Raw genomic sequence first — 20,455 nt, 5'->3', positions numbered from 1 at the left:
TGAATATGAACAACAATTTGGGTTTCCTATAGTAATTTCCATATAAACATCATAACGTTTGTGTCAAGTCAGTTGCTTAATAAATTAGTTCAATTTTTGGGGTGCTGATCAGGACTCAATTTGAAACCATTTAAGCACCGTGGAGCGAAAATTTCAAATTTTGCATCAGTCTAGTGTAGATACAGGACTGTATCTACACTTACTCCACAATGTCCTAGGATCCAGACAAAAGTAGTTCCCTTGGGAGCAATCTTCTGGATTCCCTGGCTTCAGGGGTGTTTAACCATGTCGGAACAGAGTGCGGTTGGTACGCTTGAAAAATCGGAGAAGATAAAATAGGTTGGTTGATGGGAGCCGTGGCGGCTGAGAAGCTGGCGATCGCTTCGGCAGGGATCCGGGAGTCAGTGGAATGTGCTAAGATTCGAGTCTGAGATTCCAGTAACACTAGCTCGTGACCCATCCGTGTATATCTGGTGGTTTCAGTACTTGGTTTGCAGAAGCTCGATGACTGATCTCACAAGTGCGAAAATTGAAGTATAATGAGTATGGTCGTACACATTTAGTTTCTTCTACCGAGCTCGGCTGTGCAAATCTCGGCAAAAAAAGTTTTACTGAGATCTCAGCAAACATTTCATTTGTTTGCTGAGATTCAGCTAAGTACTATCCGAGATTCAGCAATCAAATGTCACTTTTGCTGACATCTCAGTGAAACTTTTTTTTGCCGAGATTTGCACAGCCGATTTCGGTAGAAAAAAAGAATTGTGTAGTTCTTCTATCATCGATCATTAATATTGTTCGATGTCAAAAAACAATACAGCACGTTTGTCATTTGAGAACAAGCCCATAGCAAAAGTATCAATTACGCTTTTTTATCCAAAATATCCATTAATAAAAGGCTATACTTAGAATATGCAACAGTGAAAAACCAATGAAGTTGTGGTTTTTAAGTCGTGATTATATTTTAAAATTATTATAGGCACCTAAACTCTTGTTTTTAATTAGATTTATTACTTCATGCATGATATTAATGTTTACAATGTTTAAAGAAGGCAATCTATTAATGTCAAATTCAGACTTCATGTGAAATGTGCTAGAGAAAGTGTTGAAAGTACAGAATTTTTAGCTCCATTAGGGTACGGCAGTGTGAAAATTAAGTAGGGAAAATGACGGCTTCGGCATGACAGACTATTTTCGGTAACCCAAATTGAAACGCTAATTTCACTGATTTTTATTATAAAAACACTTAGCTGAATGCATTCAATCGATTCTTTAGGCTTTAAGCTTCAAATTTATTATATTTTTACCACTGAGAAAAAGCCATCTAGCAGGGTTTTCTTGACACGCATTACAAAATGTTGCTGATTTCGAGTTGCCAATGAAAGACACGCAGATCAAATAGAAAGGTTGCCGAATAAAAAGATCTTTCCTACAATAGTCGCTCTCACTAGAGAAGATTGGAGCTTTGTAAAAGCGTTTCAAAACAGTTTTTGATAATTCCTTCGACTGAAATTGTTAGACCAGCGGGCAGCAAAAGATTGTAAACAAACCAATACTGCATATGTATGCTTAAGTTGCCGAGAATACGTAAATTCCCCTATATAAGTTGGAAATTTGCATAGGGAAATTTTTGATGACGGTACGAATCGAACGAGTATTTCTTTTGTAAAACTGTTTGGTAGACCCGAAGAATAGCGTGACTACCGGGACTGGCAAAAGAAATGATCGCTCGACTTGCTCATCTAGTCAATGTGTATGCAGGAACAGTTCTAGCGATGTTTCATCCCCTAAGCATTTCTATCGACAAAGTCGATGGTTTTCGAATTGCAACTCTGTTTTACCATCTATTTTCGTTCTCTCGTCGTAGCCATTCATCGCTTTCTCTAGCATAACGTGTCACATTAAAAAGATATATCCTTCTTACTCTGAATGTTTTTATTTTAAGTTTTATATTCGCTGAAATCTTGAAAAATAAGAATAAGTTAAAAGAAAGAGAGGGGGATTACAGAAAGTACTCTAATGAAGTAAATGTCTTTTTCAGCCTGAAGCACATAATTTTACTTTATGCCAAAAATAAAACCCAACACGTGTAAAATTAAGTATGTAGATGATTATCTCTCCTACTAGAGGGCCGAATTAATAGCTTTCGCAACATTGAAAATATTTGTTTACAAAATATTTAGTATTGCCTTTTTAGTATGTTGGCACTGAAAAGCTTCTCTGATTTATTAAATGGCTTGGTACGTGGTGCATCTTTACTACGATGGAAGTGATTCGTATATTTTTTTCTTTCTTCTCCGGCTTTGGTTCAAATAGCTAAATCTATTGATCTAGACTGAATACTTTCAGCCCATCGATAGTGGAATAGCGTAGGATCCACATCGTAAAGATTCCCTATTTTCAGCTTTTCTACAAGCTGGAGTTGTTGTTTGAACCATTTATTTTATCAATTTAATTTATCTGTATAACAATTATTCACAAGCATTCTTCAAAGTTAATTCAAGAATAGTTGGATGATGATAAATCTTCCTAATATTCACATGACAGTTATGTGTCTTGTCAGCCTCTCTGTTATTTTCCAGTAACTCCACATAATTGTGATTTCATATCTTACTCCTTCAAGATGGATGTTTAAGATACACATTTCAGCCTTCATTCATACTGGATCTATTGATTTAAATTATTTAAGTTTTCTTCCAGCTCTTCGATAACGGAACATCATTTGATTTATACTGTAATGATTCACTCTTACAGCTTTCACTCTGGTTTTGTCTGTTGATTTGATTTTTTTTTTTGAATTGTCGCAGGCGGTCAATTTTGCTCATGCTCATGCTGTAAGTTTATTTTCAGTTTTTCGATGATGGAACGTCTTCAGATTTATATTATAATGATCCACCATTTTATTTAGGCTTCAGGCAAATCCAAGTATAATGCATGATAACACTGATTCATTTAAAACCATGGTCGCATCAGGGTGAATCCTGATCCAACGAACCCAACTTACTAACAAAATCTCCTTTCCTGTGTCTTTTGTTGGGGTGCAGAGGTAAACACGGCCCACAAATAACAAAGGTCACTTTAATATTGCTTCCCTACTCCCACCTGATTTCAAGGACGTGGCCGGCACCATTATTGATCTACAACATATGGAGTCACTGAAACTTGTACAATGAGAATGGACGGTCACTCCCAGCCCCATTCAGTTGATTCATTGTACAATTTCACTGATTCTGATCAATCACGGAGTAGCAACCATTGATATGTGCAGTCAGTCTAAGCTAAGCTAGGCTAAGCTGTTGGCACTGAAATGCTTCTCAGGCACATGTGAATCCTTAAAAGAGACTGGATTCCATCTCTAACTGATCCCACCTCCATGTAGTTCAAGCTCCCTGATGGCATTTCAGAGGTTTGATGAACCTTAAAACATTTTCAAGATGCATCTGTCAATCTAGTTCAAAAACATCAATTTTAATTCTCAATACAAAAAATTAACTTTCCTGTACCTTTACCTATCATTTAGAAAACAGCTCCCATTTTTTGAATAATTTTTTAACAGATTTTTTTTTAAATAGTAGTAGATTGTATTGACATTTTAACATTAAGATTTAAATTGTTCAGGCCTCAAAAACCTCAAAAAGCAGCTTTGCTCCACCTTACTCTATTCACTCCATTTTGACGGATTTCCTCCCTCTATTACCATTATCGTCATTAACAGCTCGCGCACTGTTTTGGTGCTCATTAAACACGCGGTAGGATGATAGCGGTAACGATTATGTCCGACTGGCCATAAGGAATATAAATGGTTTGCATGATCACTACCAGTAAGAAGACTGGCCGAGGGCAGTAATTGGAGCTTAGTTAGAGGACCTTGAAAAGATAGTTGTTGGAGCTGATTTCCTGGTGCAGTTTATGGGTCGTTCACGTTTGTGAGAATACATGTTGGATTTATCGTTGGCTGTATTAGGAAGACAAAACGGTGAATCAAATTAAGTATTAATGGGACATTAAGCTGAATGAGGCATAGTTAAAGAGTGAATGACTTGAAAATATATTTACATTGAAATAAGAAATGTTCGAAATATTGCATTAAGATTTTTTGTCCATAAAGTACATATGTGATTTCTTCACTGAAAATTTCAAGCCATTTGGTACAATAGTTAAAAAGATAAGCTGTTTATGTGTGTGCTATTTTCCACGAATACACCCTTAATAAATACGAACAGTAGCAAAATTACAGGATGAAACCCCTAGTCTGCTTGTTGAGCGGAGGATCGTAGGTTCCGTCTTGGACCCCTTTACATTTTGGGTTGATTGAGTCGCATTCTCGCTTGCTAGAGTTCGGTAGCTTGTTGCCGAAGAATCTGAGCCTCGGGAGAAAAATATGAAAGAATCATTCGATCGGGTGCAAAATTGAGAGAGGCAGCGAGAATACGCTGATTGTTTGGGAGATCGTTTGGTCGTCACGTGGGGTTAAGTTACAAACGAAAAGATCCGGCGGTGGTGGTGTAGTGGTAAGCGTGATTTCTTCTCACCCCAGCAGGCCTGGGTTCAATCCCAGTTGGCACCACCGGGATGCTCTGAGGCATAACATCTCTGATCACGAAGGGAAGTAAAGCCGTTGGTCCCCGGTTCATAAGTTGATGGGTCGATAGGTAGGGTCCAGGTGTGGGAGCTGCCTTCCTGGCGTCGGTAGCATTGGTGCTCAGCACGAAAAACAAGATCGACGGAAAACAAATCAAGGAAAAAAATTGTTCTGGCACATGGACGTGTGCTGTTTTTCTCCGCAATGAAGATGGTCGTAAAATCTAGCAAGCGTCACGATAATGGAGTCGCTGAAACTTGTGCAATGAAAATGGATGGTAACTCCCAGCCCTATACAGTTGATTCATTGTGCAATTTAACGGATTCTGATCAATCACGGAGTAGCAACCATTGATATGTGATATATGTGCTAAGCTAAGAAAGCCTCGCAATCTGAGAGTGCTACTTCCTTAATCTTAATCCCAGCCTGAAAACCCAATTCCAACACGATTTTTTAACCCCTACTAACTAGAAAAAAAACAAGAGTTAAATTGAGTTTTCTTTATTAAGAAGGCTTTCATCTTGGGGCTGGTTCACCTCCGGCTTGAACGAAAAAAAGGGGGGAGAAGAGGCCCTGGTCAGCCGTACGACGCAACTTAGTCGCGATGCTCTCACAAGAGCGCTGGACGGCACTGACGTCCATCTTCCGGATACAATTCCGGATCCTCGTGGTCAACTGCTTCGTATCCTTGGACCACCAATTATTTTTGTACACTAGGGCACTGAGGGAGCCTCCTCAATGGGACGACACTGGGGCAAGTTGGTCGGGTTCCTTTATTTCGGCACGTACGGTATATTTTTCTGCTCAAGATACTCCAGCGTCTTCTTGGCGTAATGGGAAGACGCCTTGTCCGGCCATAAGACGTACTTCCCATCCGCATGATGCTCCTTTAAGAACGGCAGAAGAATTTTCTCAAGGCACTCCTCTTGGTACACTTGTTGATATTATTTATATTTTACTTCGGGGGGTGTGGCCGACTTGTCGCTGGAATAGTAGCTGTCATTTTCTGGAATGTGGGTCTTCGAGAGCGGAAAGTAACTTTCGTCGTCCAGCACGAACGACGTCCCGTGGTAGTTCTTCGTCATCCACAGGCACTGCTATTTCACGGTCGCTATCGCCTCGTCCCTGTACCGAGTCTTCTTCCGACAGATGGTGCCCTCCATCTTGAGGGTTCGGTGAATCAAGGTATGGAAGCAGTAATATTTTCGGCCGGCGTCACGCAAACTCGTTCCATCCTTGTTGTTGAACAGCTTTTTCAACGCTTCGTCTTTATCTTCGCCGGACGGCCGCTACCGGCCTTACGCTCCACACTCAGGGATGCCAGGATCCGGTAAACTGTATTTACGGGCAACTTTTTTCCACGATGACCATGCGTTTCGTAAAACCGTTCAACACGCTCGCGGAGTGCTTGCTGTTTCGATGCCATCTTCGATTGGACTGACAGCACCCGAGCGAAAAGTAAAATGCCATCCATTTTTAGAAAAAAAATACGCTCTTTACTTTAATTACAGAAAGGTATTGAAATCATTCTTATGTTTTATTGAACACCAGTTAGTCCCAAAATCCTCCACGATTAAAAATGGATCAGGTTCATACATACTTTTAAGCTAAACAAATGTGAAAAACCTAGAACAATCAAGAAGACTAAATCACTTGAAGGGTACATGTAATATCACAATCAATTTTACTGCTACTAATTTTAATTTGCTTTTCGTGAGTAATTGCTTGCATTAACTTGAGTGATTCGCTAAATTGCTAGAATGTTAAATAATGGAATCAGCATTACGTCATAGGAAACTAGGGTTTGGATCCACGTATAATCATGCAGTTTATATATTTATTTCAAAGCTAACGAAAATCGGTTTCGCCCCGATAAACAGTTTCCAAATCACCATTTCAAGTCATTGCTCCCATTGTGTCAATTAATCACATCTCTCACACAGAAGTGCTGTTCGTGTTATATATTTTCACCGAATAAAATTTAACTCCCGGAGCAAAGGAAACGAAAATAGCTCGCCCATATCAAAGGTTTTTGATGGATTGTTTTTTTTTTTGTACAATTCCTCGAACAACAAAACCTACACCGTGGTTTTATAAATATACACCTGTTCCATTAAACGGAACAAACCACCATTTGCGTCATTGTGGCGTAGTTCTGCCTCAAGCAGGGTGGGATAAACCTTTTAATGCACCGGTCACGTGACGCATCAACAACACCTTCAGTCAAGCTTTCGCCTTCCGGACATGTGCATGAGCTGAAAGAAAATACCAGCCCAGCGGTGGCAATAAATCCTGCTGCTCGTGACGTCATAAAACAGCATCCATCATCATTCGATCTCCCACCCGGTCCATGCCAATAAATGCCAATGGCACTATAGTAGACAATTTCTGTAATCGTACCTCAACAAACGATGCTTCGGCGGCGTGTCTCTTCTAGGTTCTGCTAGGTTTTGAATTTCTAGACCCGCTGGCAGTGCCACTGACTGGCTAACTGACGACAATCCCGATGACGGAAATGATGAGAAAAGTCTTCGGAGGAGTGCGTTAGTGGAAGCCAGCTGGCAGCCAGGTAGAAGGATAAAGATTGAATGAGAAACTAATGCAATCAACTTTTAATTGGAATTAACTTTTGCTCCCACCCACGTACTGTTACCTGGTGATTTCGATTGGTTGTTTTCGCGATGGTGATGGAGAAAAATGGTCAACACTTATTGTATCCCAAGAAGTGGTGCACAGGCAGAAAGTTGGCGTTGAGAGTCGATCCAGGAAAATTTACTTGTTTAATAGTTGTTTTGATTGGTAGCAAATAAATCGAACAACATGGCCATGATCCGCAGTTACCACACACCTGCAGCTATTTAGTGTTCCCACTGATACAATCCACGTTTCACTAGTGTATATCAGCACAGATTTCACGTTGAAATTGAAAATTCGGAATTTGGTGCGTTTATCCATCTGGCTCAATCTCCATATTAATATTTCGTAAATTCGTATATTATCCCACACATTGATTCTTGGCTCCCGCACCTGCATCTTTCTGGCTACCAAGATATTGTCCCTTTCCTAAGTTTAGTGCATGTCGTATTACTCCATCACTAATGAGAAATGATGAATTATTCAGTTTCGATACAGTTGTCATTGTGACCTTCATCGCAACGGACTGATACTAAATGAATGGTCGTGTTATATATACCCTTAGAAGAGTACGAGCACTCCACAAAAGTGCACCTCTTTCTCAGTCAAAATAGGATTCCTCTGCAAAAAAAAAAACCAAGCAATGACACCGATATTGTCCTAGCCTTAACCACTTCACACTAGAGAACAACGAATAGAAGATTAGGAATCACATAGATGAAGCTTACCCATATTTTCCTTATTTCAAGATAGATCTCGGTGGATCAACCCGAGCCTTATCACTATTAACAAGGCATGCAACGTGACAAGGACTAAGATCAAAGAAACGATTACAGAATAATCGTGTTCTGCTAGATTTAAGTAATCAGGCCAAGGGTTTGATGGTAGATATCACACCGTAATGCATTACGGAGAGGTTATCTACTTGCTTTATGATGGAAGGCCCGAGCAAAGTTTTATACCAAATTGATAACAAGTTCTGACACCCGGCTATCATGATTTGAAAACTGAACTAGGGACATTTTACTCTAAACTGTATATTTCTCGCGTTATACTCAGAAAGATCTTACAGATACCTTAGATACCTGGAAATAATTAAAAATACTTGAGATTAAGCTTGAGTTTATGCACCAATTAAAAAATCATGCTATATTTTTTTCTTTTCATTTGTATGGGAGCTCCCCCCCCCCTTACAGAGGGAGGGGTCTCGAACCATCATAAGAACCGTTCTCGGCCCCAAAAACCCCTGCATACAAATTTTCACGCCGATCGGTTCAGTAGCTTCCGAGCACAGAACAGAAGGGGAAGTGCAAACAAATCGGTGAATCAAAAAGTGCTCGTTTTTCTGCTCAACGAGCGATGTGATGTGGTAGCGTTCCACATAGGCTTTCTATGTGCACTCACACTATCATAGCATGCTGCCTATCTTAACTGCAGGCCGAAGATGCCTTCTACCGCTAGGTGCGCTAGTGTTCGCAAATGACCAGTGGAGCCACTTTCTGATTTGAAGTTCCACTCCTGTGTTCCGAGTCTACAAGTGTCAGACAGACAGACAGAAATTCATTTTTAACTAGGGGAAATGGCTCTAATGTTGGCCTATGGATCTGAGATTGAGCCCATCGCTAAAAATCTGCTGTTTATCAATTGTATCTAGACGCGTCATTGGGACGGTACTAATGGATATTTTTGGTCGCTATTGAAAATTTAGTCGATTGCTGAATTCATGTATCGGACCAAATTAGGGGCATTTAGGCCGACATTACATTCATTTCCCCTATATAGATTTACCAGATGTCGTTTGGGGTTTTGTGTGAATATTTGAAAACTTCAATGATTATATTTTTACTCTAATCATCTTTTTTAAATGATTCTAGTTTTGTAGCCAACATGATATGGTCTTTCCGTACCATTTGCATTGAACTTGTGGCCGAGTTTGTAGCATCCAAAGAGTTGTAGCTCGTAGTTTCCCATCGACCGTATTTATTCTAGAGGTGGACAACATTTTCTCGGATGTGGAACCACCAACTCTCATCTGTTAAAACAATTATTAGGGTTGGACATGATTGAAAGGACATATTTTTAATGTCGAAACCGTTTTCTCGGTGATTCTATAAGCTATCAGCAACGGTTGTGAAACTTTTTATAATTTAATGCATTTAATTTTGGAGTTTTCTTCACGACATGAGATCAAATAAGTCCAGACGGATTATTTAAAAAGGTTCTATCTGCTTTGATTGATTATCTCTTCTGATAATCATGTTTCTTGCTATTTGAACATACACACTACTAAAAATTCATGTAAATTTCGGTTCCCTGAGACCGACACATGTAAGCGGGCCTTTTGACATAAGAATCAGTTGAGAGAAACGTGAAAATCAATTCAACCAAACGTTCTCTTCGTCGACTAATTAATTTTACATGAAATGTTTGTTTACGTTCTATGATTTACGTCCAATATGGATTACGTCTCGTGTAAAAGTAATTATTTCTAAGTGTGTAGTTTGATAAAAGTAGTTGTTATATAGTGAACAAAACGCCAAACATAGCAGATACTGGTTTTATAGCTGAGTTATGAACGAATGAGGAAGTCGATGAAGAGAATTAATTAAATCAGATAGGGCCTTTTGAAACGTTCATCTAAAAGTATCTCAATCGATATCAAAATCTTTAGTTTTGGGAGAAAAATACTTTCAAATAATTAAACATATTAGACTCTTTTTGTGTTTGTCAGCTTGGGGAATTCTTTTTCTGCAAGAGACTCTATAATAAGACCAACCAATCAATCAACTGTACTGAGTGTCGTGTTCTGGAACAATCGTGGTGAACAAGCAACACATGAAACGCTTCGAATCCACTGAGATAATCTAGTTGCCACAGAATGATGACGATGCTAGTGTTTTTGCAATCTTGAATCACCAGCATTTTGTCCTCAAACCGAAGTGACAATTGCAATCAGAAGGGGAGAGTGCTACTTCATCGTAATCGCCCATTTACGTTCTACCGATCAGAAAAGATCAATAATATAAATGATTTCACCGTGCACAAATCAATAATAGGTTTGTTCCGATGCGTTAGTTCATTAGCTACAACATAAAACCTATTAGAGCGCATTGTATGAATATGTACGCTCATTTTTTTTCTACGCAAAAGAAGCGATTTTAGTGAATCGCCTAGTGAATCCCCTTTTTCAACGTTTATCCGTAGAACGAAGAAAATCTAATGGCGTTTCAAACCCGTTCAAAAAAGACATTTAAAAAATGGGTTTTTCTTAGTAGGATCAAAAACCCTATAACTTCCTGTAAAAGGTTCGCTCCAATCAATTGTGGTTTCGTTGTAGCTTCACTGGAAAATGATCAGCGGTATCCTGGCATCTTTGACCTGTTGGCATAGCCAAGAACTTATTTTTTTTCTATACTTGTACTACCTGTGAGTACGCTTGGGTGAAATGATGTGTAGCATAGGCTTGGTTTTATGTTTTGGAAGTTCAACTGTTAGGTTTGGTATTTTGGTTAGATTGTCATCCTCCAAAGTCTCCATAATCTCCCATTGAGACATTTTTTGGTCGCCGATGATATTTTTAGCCACAGTGTGCTCTATAATGTCCTCCGACCGTCCAACTAATGCCGATCAAAGTAGATGTACTTTTTATCCAGATACCTTCAAAGAAAATCTCCGTCATCTGCCGGTGATACTTGTTGACGCTTTTGGTTCCGCCTCATCAATCAACGGTTCCTTATTTTCTCAGGAAATCGGGAACGGCTCTGCAATTGAGTTCAAAGGCACGATGCTGCACTGGATAGTCAGTTCAAAACCATCTGCAATTCGAGTAACACACACTTTATGGCCAGAAGCTATGCTAAAAAATTAGTATTTTACACCAGCATAAGTATACGTATAAATGAAATTCTTACCCATTTTCACTTTTCATTTCAATTAACTAGAACTAGAATTAATTTAACGTCGCGTATTAAGACGAATGCTGATGTAGCATTTCAATAATCAACAACAATATCAACCGGTCACTACGATGATAATAATCTAAGATTTAAAACACTTGAAAATACTTAAGAAAACTTATGAGAGATTTAAACATATTTATTTTATATTTGAACTAATGTTTAGAGAGAGATGCTCCTAGTAACTGAATATGTTATCATTTTGATTGAATAACCGGCAAACATAACAAAAAAATACTCGTTAAATTTCACACAAATAACTAATTTTCATTCAACCAATTTCAAATAATATTATCGATTTAATATTAAAACCTTACGCTGATAACTGAAATATGATTAATATTTACTGTTTTGAACCAACCTTGCATCAATCGTACACACTTAGAAACACACGTAATCCATATTGAACGTAAACGAACATTTCATGTAAAATTAAGTGTTCTCAAACCGAAGCAACTCGACGAAGAGAACGTTTGATTGAACTGATTTTCTCATTTCTTTTAACTGATTCTTATGTTAAGAGGGCCGTTTACATGTGTCTTTCTCAGGGAACCGACATTTACACGTCTTTTTCGTAGTGTGTAAGCAAATAGTTTTTTTTTCATGATAACAACTGATAACAAAACTATTCAAGGTTGATAGCTAAATTACACATGCGAAACCGTAAACAAAATTATATCTAGAATAACAAGACCTGCTTTCTAGATATCAGGTTGTTATTTTACTTTGCTCGGGCGTACAATGCATATTAGAGCGCTGTTGTGTGTTTACATTTCAACTGGAGTCGTCTCACTGTGTACTGCCATATAAGAAATATCACTAATATGAAGGGATAGCATTTTGAAATTTTCTTGTAAGAAATTTCTTATAGTAATTTCCTACAAAAAGCTCTTCAACAGCTACAACGTCACATGCTTTGGCTAGGGAGAATACGATCCTGCAAACATTAGCTAATTTAAAACCACCCTCTGTTCCTTAAAAAAAGTGACGTGTTAGGACATAAGTATTTTCTGCACTTCAACTCAGGAGACCACAGTAAAGTCAAATGAGGTCAAATTTGTCTGTCCTAGAATGTAGTGTTACAAAGTATCATCGGTAAGCATATCAAATGGAATACTTGGATTATCAGGATTAAAAGGATTTCCTCGATGCCATAAAACCAGATGAAAGAAAAGGGCGCTTCTTACACGGCCAATGAGATCAACTATTTAAAAATTCAACTGGCAATTATCGTCTAAATGAATAAAATTTAAACGGTCAACGGTACGGAAAAGGCCAAGTAACCAATGACGAAACACGTCAGCGAATACATTGAAGTCGAACATATAAAAGTAGCATGGAAGAGAAATACTTCACTTTCCGAGGTAACTTCTACAAGCAGACGAAAGGAGCCCCAATGGGGAAGCCCCTATCCCCCTTCCTGTGTGAATTTTTCATGGCCAACTTGGAGACAATCCTGAAGGAGAAAGGTCTATTATCAAACCGTTGGTGGAGGTTTGTTAACGATATCTTCAGCGTAGTTAAACGAGAAGCCCTTCCACAAATTTTAGATGAGATCAACAGAATTCACAAGGATATTAAATCCACTCACGAGGTAGAAAAAGACAGGAAACTCGCATTTCTCGATCTTCTTGTCATCAGGGAATCGTCATCATCTTCTTCGCTTGAATACGAAATTTACAGGAAACCAACAAACACCAAAAGAGTTATCCCCTATACTTCCAACTATTAGTTCCAGCAGAAAATGGCCGCCTTCCACCACATGATTCATCGGATGCAGACTCTTCCACTCAGCGATACAGGAAAGGTTGAGGACTCAACGGATACAAGGAGACCACAATCTAGACAATCATCGATAAAAAAATTGTTTTTCATCAGCAGTTCTTTCGGTCGATGCGTCGTCGCTTTGGAAAGCAACCGTTTCGTGATAAGTGTGTAAGTGTGTGTGTAACCACCATACAATGAAACTACTGGACGCGGCTCCAGTTCTGATGGAAGAGGCTTTTTGGATAGCGGAAGATAAATTGTTTATTGTGTTGTACCTTTTGACTATAATTTTAAGATGTATTGTATAGTGACCAAGAATCCTCGGCTCTGTAAAGTTAATTCGTTTGAGCCTTATCAATTTAATTAATAAAAAAAAAAATTTAGATTTAATTTGGAGTCTACCTAAATGTCTTGTAAAACTCTATGGAGCCGAGAAAATAACCAGAAATTTTACATTTTTTGGATAAAATACTGAGAGATATGGTTGGGGCTATTTCAATTTTGTTGCTTGATGAAGTAAACGAATCTTTTCGGCAATAGTGAGATTGATGGTCAATGAATAAACTGCGAAAAAAAAATGAAACATTTGACTGAGGTTGGAACGACTGATATTCAGGTGAGATCTTTCCTTTTATATTTATTCAATTACACTAGTTTACAGCATATTTGAACTTTCTACGCTGATGGTAATTTCCCATGTGAAATCATGCACTGAATCCATAAATGTTGTCCACAAAAATCTCAGTAGGATAGTTTTCGAAAATAATTGATATGGTCTCATTACAACCGGAGATATTTGTATTTTAGTAAACAAACTTTTTTAAGGTAAATTTACATTTTTTTAGCTGTATCTCGAACACTATCCTACTGAGATTTGTTGGCTATATTGTTGGATTCAACGCACGATTAAACATAAGAATCATTGGTCAAAGATTCAAGTATTTTTTTACTTTTATTTGTAAACTAGTGTTATTTTCCCTTAAATGCCTTAACATAATACAGTGCCTTTCCGTTTTTGGGCAACACATAATTTTTGTCTTCTTCACTTTCTAGAAAATCCATCCAAAGCATAATTCCATTTCTAATATCACTAGACCCCTCTTTAAGGATCCTATCTACTTGGAATTCCAAGGAAAATTCCCGAGAAAGCACTAGCACAAGTTTGAAGAAAGAATCAGTTGATGAGGTCGTGTTGCCAAAAACGGGAAGGCACTGTATACTCTATATTGACGAATAGAGTTTTCTAATCGTACACCATTTATTACAAACACAAATGACCCCATCCCGTGACATCTTTGAAGGTAGCATCGTTCCCTGCACCTTCTTAAGTCGATGTTGGATTATTTTTCTTCCTAACTCTTGCAATTGTAAGAATGTGGCCAGGTGTATAATGCAATGCTTGGTTTGGAAACTTGGTTTTGTAGGGAATATAATTCCAAGTGCTTTTTCACGGCAGCTCACGATTTTTTTTCTGCTACATGTATTGGCTGACCATTATATAGCCACCCACGATTTGTACTATTTCATATGCTATGCTATACTAGAATACGGAGAGGTATCGTTGTTTGCGGGTTGAGTTTTAGCCTGTAATCCTTTTCCAAATTCCTTACTGCCTTGTCTATTGGCCTTACATGGTGTCTTTAGTAACAATAACCAGGTATTAATGAATTCAAAAATAAAGAAGACCGACTAAAACTCCATTCACAAATACACCACACTAAACACTATTTCCATAGAGGTAACTCTAAGACCAGCAGATCCCGAAGAAACGAGCTCAACTTTTTGGCTCAACTCTGGTACTATCTTCGGTCCCAAGCTAATCGATGCACCCCTCGAAACATTGGAAAATCCACGAACCCCTCATTTTATCTGTCAAACTTTCATAGCGAATCAAAACAAACATAGTGTAGTACTGGAATTTATACTAGAATGGGAAACGTTAATCGATTTGCTTGGGACCAATAGGCTAGTCAAGTAGTGATCCAATTTAAAACCGTTAGTTTCGAATTGATTGTTGCTATTTCGAAGTAGTATTCGAGGGGCTTGTGATGAGTTCTTCCTGTTCTTCCTACGAGGCGACATACAATCGGCTTCGGGGTTCTCCCGTGTCTGTAACTGCTTTCTCGTCCGTTTTTCTGAAACCAACCGCTTGCTTTATTCTCTATCCTTTTTTGCTGTTGCTTCTATTTTTCATACCTTTTTTGTAACTCTCTTCATTCCGGTACTTTATCACACGCTGCTGTTTCTAGGCTTCGTCCTTAATCATCTTACCCTTATTGTATTCTTCAGATTCCGAGGGCACCACACCTTCCATTTCCAGCATCTCTTCTTTAAGAACTTTAAATAGCTCCTACGTTTCATCGTTGTTGCTATTTACATTACATCTCCGGTCACTACACCTGCGTGTGTCCGATCTATTCTTCGTCCTGTTGTTTTTATTTTTCCGTCGACCTTGTTTTCCGGAAGGGAAGTAAAGCCTTTGGTCCCCGGTTCATGAGTTGATGGGTCGATATGTAGAGTCCAGGTGTGGGATCTGCCTCCCTGGCATCAATAGCAATGGTACTCATTGCTACTGATGCCAGGGAGGCAGATCCCACACCTGGACTCTACATATCGACCCATCAACTCATGAACCGGGGATCAACGGCTTTACTTCCCTTCCGAAAGAAGGCATGATTTGAGATTGAATGCTTCAGAAAATCCCGACGACGCCGACTGGGATTGAACCCAGACTCTTTGGGTTGAGAGGCAATCACGCTTACAACTACACCACCCGCGTCGCTACGTCCTGTTGTTGTTTAGTATCATCCTGTTCTATCTTCTCGTCTTATTGTCGCTTTTCATGCTGTTTCCAAGTCTTCCGACTGAGGAAGAAATACGTCCGGTGCCCCTCGATCTCGCACAAAAAACACTTGTTCTTGATCCCACCGTAAAAAAATGTTTCCCTTTCGATTGAGGAAATAATGCAAGGGAAGTCTCTACATTTTCACGTCCATACACACACTTCATACACCGGTGTGCATGTCGAACTCCGCAGAGAATTTCCCCCGGAAGACAAACTAAACTTTTCCGTACTTTCTCATCACCAAAGATAAATCACGATCCGGGAGTTCAGGTGACAAATGGTACACTCGCACGTATTGAACGTTGCCTCCCGAAGGCGACATATAAACCTTAACTATTGTTCCGTAATAGATATAGGGTAAATGTCACTAACCTAGGTCTTATAAGCAGCCATAAATTATATTTTGTTTTATATCTCAACAAATAATTGACCTACACACAAAACAAATGGCATGAATATCAAATATAAGGGTGCATTTCTTACATCATCTGCATGATTTCTTACTACAAATGTATTGTCAGTTCTTGCAATGGACTGTAGAGTACAAGAAAGTTTTTCTAGAATTACTATTTTTGTACAAAACCTTCATGAGACGATTTTCTTGCCGCAGTACATTTGAGGAAACAAACTTTGTTTGAAAAATAAGCTAACGGCACTAAGCTCTTCGATTGAGATCTTATTGGACATTTGAGCAATCTAAAAGAGTTTCAGATAAGTCCATTAATATTGATGAACGAAGATTGTATGCTAAAGCGACATCATTTCAACCTTAATTTCCAAGTTGACTGGGACGCAGGAAGACTGAATATTAGTCCTGCATCAGTAATTTTCTATACAGATGGATCGAAACAAGATAATATGGTCAGGGCTGGTACTACCGACCCTGAGGTTAACCTCTCGGTGTCCATGGGAAAATGGCCGACAGTATTTCAAGCCGAAATGCTATCTTAGAATGTGCAACGATTTGCATAAAAAGGAACTATAAAAATGCGAATATTTGCATTTGTTTAGATAGTCAAACTTACACGTCAAAACTGTCCTGTCGAAATACGGTTAACCTTTATTGGATACCTGGTCATTGTGGAATCGAAGGGAACAAAAAAGCTGATCAATTGGCAAAAATAAGGTCATTCACGAAATTCATTGGTCCTGAACCATTTTTTGGACTTTCTTTTTGTGCTTTAAAAATGGAGCTAAAAATTGTCAGAAAACAAAGGTACAGTACAACTGGACCAGTGCCTTAAACTCTCGGCAATCTAAACGTTTTATAAAGCCGAACGCTTTGCATACACAAAAATTACTTAATCTTTCTAAAAAAGATTTGAGTACATACGCTGGTTTGATAACAAGACACTGTCCTTGTAAATATCACCTGAAAATCATTGGTAAACTTCATGAAGATAAATGTCGCTTTTGTAACTTAAAGAGTGAAAGCTTTGAACATTTGTTGTGTGACTGTGTTGCACTATTTTGTAAACGATGCAGATATCTTGATAAGGGTCTGATGAGATTTTGGGAAATCTGGGCTGCTGCTCCCAATCAGGTAATAAATTTCATAAGGAATATATTACCTGGTTGGGATAATTGCTTACAACAGTAGTGGTAGTTACTCAAACAAAAGTGGCTTACTACTACGTTATGGCATGAATAAAAAGAGGATACACCACAATATATCAAAGTAATGGTCGCGGTGGTATTACGTCCCCAACATAGCAAAAAAAGCTAAAGTAAAAATTTAAAACCTTTCGACAATTACATTACCAAATCTTTTAATACGGCAACATTACAAAGTCTGCATTATTTTTGTGCAAATCTGTAATCAAATCTTACATTTCCCGGATGGGTGTACAGAAAAAAAAATCACTATCAGGATACATGGTATGGTATGGTATGCTTTATTATAATTCATCTAACAGACATTGTTTTAATGATTAAGAACATTACACTTAAAACTAAGTTATTCATCTTAAGAAAGTCACTAATGATACATACACTTAATCACTGTTTCCCTGCTCGGTCATTTGTTTTACAGTTTTCGAATTGTAAATTACAAAAATTACCGAACATTCAGCTATTCTCAATAAAACTGATGATCATAAGCTGTTGCGACACAGTACTGAATACGGTAAGAGCAAGTACTGAACTTACTGTAAAATAACAACTTTGCGGAGAATGACTAAAACTCAGTGAAATAGAATACCGAGTTTTCAGTATTCGTTACGTTTTACTGGAGCAGTCATCAAACGAAGTTCCAACATTGCTGATACTGACAGTCAAGCAAATTTCTTATGTCATCCTCCTCCATTCCACCTTACGCACTTGACGTCGGAAATCTCCACATGAAAACAGGAAACCATAGTGAAAATGAGTGAAACATCTGGAAGTCAACACAGGAGTGCAGAAACTGCCACGAAATTTAGCTGCCTCAGCACTCTTGCAATGACTTCCAGATGTTCGACTTAGGTTGAAGAAAGAAATTTCACTAAAATTACCTGTTATAGAGCTCCAGACTCAGGCACGCAATCTGTGACATCAAAAGAGCCGACACCCGGCCAAACCACCAGGGAGCTCTGCCCGCTCAACATTGACTAGTAAAAAATAACATAACTGCTAATCCGCCACTAAACTCAGTCCCCAAATAAAAATCGCTGTAAATTCGAAATATTTTAATCGAATGAACCTAAACAAATCATGAATTAACTAATATAAAAATATTTTTGATGGATTATTATTCATCAAAAAACTAATAAAAAAACTAAAATGCTGAAAAACTCAGCAAAAAACTATGTAAACAAATAAATTACTGAAAAGACAGCAATACTAGTATAACTTTAAACGGTAATTTTTGACCGTGCAGAAATTCGGCGAATTACGAAGTTTTCAGCAAAAGCAAAAACTGCTGGGTTGAATACTAAAAACTCAGTTGTTTAAAAACCCAGTAAAATTTTACCAAATTGCACGAATTGGTTTAAAGGATCCGTACTGCAGATTGCGAGCATCAAGGTCCAACAAGTGACATTGTCGCATAACTCATTCGGGAGCATAAATGTTTAGCAGGCGAGGAATATATGGAGAGTATATGTCACCCCTGAGGGCTTTAGCAGTGAATATAATTTGAGAAATACGGCGTCTACTCTCTATGGTGCCTACATTTGGGTGCAACTAAGTATTTTAAGATATTGTTATGCATTTTTACAGAATAAACACTCTGCTGAAGGATTCTAGCATCTGATTCGGATTCAGAGAACTCATATTTAATAAGAACATTTGCTAGAAATGCACTGGGAAGTTATTTGAGAGTTCGATTCATAGGTATTGATTTCAATCCCATTAGTTTACCAATGACCTTTATCGTAGAAATTTATTTCGATATTTACGTTAAACTGTGATCAAATCCGGTTGACGGTATTCAGAGTTACCAGTCGATGATTTCGAAGCAAGCATAATCACAGCCATTCACTGCAGGACATGGCTTTAATTTACTTCCAGCATTCAATCACCACATCAAGCATCGTTCCTGTGTCACGTTTAAGTGCAAATCATGCCCCAACTGCCAACGAGCACATTAACATCTGATCGAACACTATGTAGTATCACACAAAATGAGCCGAACATGACATCCTCCTAACAAGATGTGCGAATGAATCACATCTTTTCCACTACTCACACACACGCTTTTCCTGCATATGATCACCAAAAAAAATACTGCGAAACATCATAACTGCCGTCGAATACTAAATTTATAGCTGGAAAATCTGTTTATATTATAAATTTAAATGTTATGTTTCGCTCATGTGAGCCACACATCGTGATAGAATTTTAATCCCGCTACCCCTTCCGACCACCATACACATTCACAACAGCTCGCCCAGTGCTGCTTCCATGCCGATTTCGCCGAAATAACTTCAACACTTCATAACAAAATCCATTCGTTTGAATTTGTTGATTTGTCGGTTTGCACGCACTTCGCACTGTGAGTGAAGGATTAATGGCACTATTTCCGGGGCACTTTTCGAACTCTCAGAACATCCGAACCGTGCCACTGATCAAACTGTAATTCAACAGACAGCTGACCAGTACACGCAGTAGTGTAATATTCTTCTTGAGAAAACAGACACAGAACTTCTCACTTGGAACCACGCCGTTAACCGTTCGCCTGTGTGCCAAAATACTAGTGGTAGCTCTAGCAACCAACTGAACAGGGGAAAACCGCACAGACAGGCTGAAGATGCATACGCGCGCGCTTTCCTCGGAGAAAACCGTTTTCCAACCGAACGTACTCCGCTGTCAAAGCACAACTGACAGAAATCGGAATGTTGCCTCTTCACGGCGCCGCACCCAGAGGCAGCAGCAACGTGCAGGGTTTCGTCAAGTTTTTCCATCTGTTTTCCCTTTAGAAAAAAAAACGACGACGACGCCAACAATACGATGGGTGGATTTGTTTACACGATGTTCGATGAAAACGACGTCCCACAGAGATGCCAGATCGTTCAGGAAATTTCCTATAGGGATAATAAAAATTTGATCATTTTTGCAATGGATCATACCATTCGAACAAATTAAAAATACTTGGAACAATTTCTTGATTCTTTTTAGAAGCTTGAGAAAATAGGTTCTTCTTTATGCTGTGCCTAAAAAAATCTGAAAACTGTTGCCTCATTTCATTAAAATCTT

At 38.5% G+C, this 20,455-nt stretch overlaps 1 protein-coding gene across 1 annotated transcript in view; it reads right to left on the bottom strand.

Moving 5' to 3' along the window:
- The window catches only part of Dhit (Double hit), a 103,866-nt gene extending 83,823 nt beyond the window's left edge, over nucleotides 1-20,043 (bottom strand). Inside the window, exon 1 of the mRNA XM_065231642.1 lies at nucleotides 19,449-20,043. The gene's annotated coding sequence lies outside the window, so the exon portion shown is untranslated. The remainder of the gene's footprint in view (nucleotides 1-19,448) is intronic.
- Between the last annotated feature and the right edge of the window lie 412 nt (nucleotides 20,044-20,455).

The sequence above is a fragment of the Ochlerotatus camptorhynchus genome, unplaced genomic scaffold (assembly GCF_037179485.1).
Source record: "Ochlerotatus camptorhynchus isolate MF236.1 unplaced genomic scaffold, CSIRO-AGI_Acam_v1.1 ptg000033l, whole genome shotgun sequence".
In the NCBI taxonomy this organism is placed as follows: domain Eukaryota; kingdom Metazoa; phylum Arthropoda; class Insecta; order Diptera; family Culicidae; genus Ochlerotatus; species Ochlerotatus camptorhynchus.
Note: the sequence above shows the minus strand (reverse complement) of the source record. Positions and strands in the feature narration are given on the sequence as shown.